At 38.1% G+C, this 1049-nt stretch overlaps 1 protein-coding gene across 1 annotated transcript in view; it reads left to right on the top strand.

The window, feature by feature from the left end:
* The window catches only part of LOC106878619 (GATA zinc finger domain-containing protein 14), an 82508-nt gene that overhangs the window by 41655 nt on the left and 39804 nt on the right, over positions 1-1049 (top strand). The gene's annotated exons all lie outside the window — the stretch shown is intronic.

The raw sequence follows: 1049 nt of genomic DNA, 5'->3' as shown, positions 1-1049 counted from the left end.
AGGTGGTGGTGGACGCGATGGTGGTGGTGATTGAAAAGTCTATATTTTTTAGATTGAATCTTTTTAATATCACCTATCACTTAACGCATGCGCATAAGTGCAATTCCTTGAAACATTCACGCATATTTACGTGACAGATATATGTATTTTAACTAAAGGTTGTATCATATGTACAGGATATTTTTTTTGTTTATAGGAAAAATGGAAAAATAAGAGTGAACATTTATTTTATGAGTACTGTGTATTAAGTCTATAAAATTGTGCATAAAGTATAAAAAGTGTATATATAAAGAGTATTAATTACTCATCGTATTCCAATTTCTTTCACTTTTCAATGAGTAGCAGATGAGCGACTATCGTTCCATACAGACACAACACAGGATACGCTTTCAGGTTTTTTGGATAAAGTTTTCAGAAATAACCCAATAGGTTTACCATTAATTCCTTGAAATATTCCCGGGCCCCGCTAGTACCCGTGTACTAACATGTAAGATAAATTCTTGATTTATTGATATTCTAGAGAAGGTGGACCAATGTATTGGTAGTAATTAGTACAAACTCCAAATGAGAAGGGGAGATAATCTCAGGAATCAAGAATTTCTCCAAAACTGACATGATACTAAAGAAAAGACAGCGATTATTTAATCAGTAGAGGAGAATGTGTGTGAAATTATACATACATAAATACACACACACATACATACATACATACATACGTGAAGAAGCGTGGCGTAGTAGTTAGGATATTTGGCTTGCGATCATAGGGTCGCGAGTTCGATTTCCAGCGGTGCGTTGTGTCCTTGAGCAAGACACTTTATTTCACAGGGTTCCAGTTCACTCAACTGGCAAAAATGAGTAGTACCTATATTTCAAGGGGCCAGCCTTGTCACACTCTGTGAGGGGTACGCGTGTCTGTGGAGTGCTCAGCCACTTGCACGTTAATCTCACGAGCAAGCTGTTCCGTTGATCCGCTCAACTGGAACCCGCGTCGTAAACGACAGTTATGCACACACACACACACACACACACACACACACACACACACACAC

This window comes from Octopus bimaculoides, chromosome 6 (genome assembly GCF_001194135.2).
Source record: "Octopus bimaculoides isolate UCB-OBI-ISO-001 chromosome 6, ASM119413v2, whole genome shotgun sequence".
Lineage (NCBI taxonomy): Eukaryota > Metazoa > Mollusca > Cephalopoda > Octopoda > Octopodidae > Octopus > Octopus bimaculoides.
Note: the sequence above shows the minus strand (reverse complement) of the source record. Positions and strands in the feature narration are given on the sequence as shown.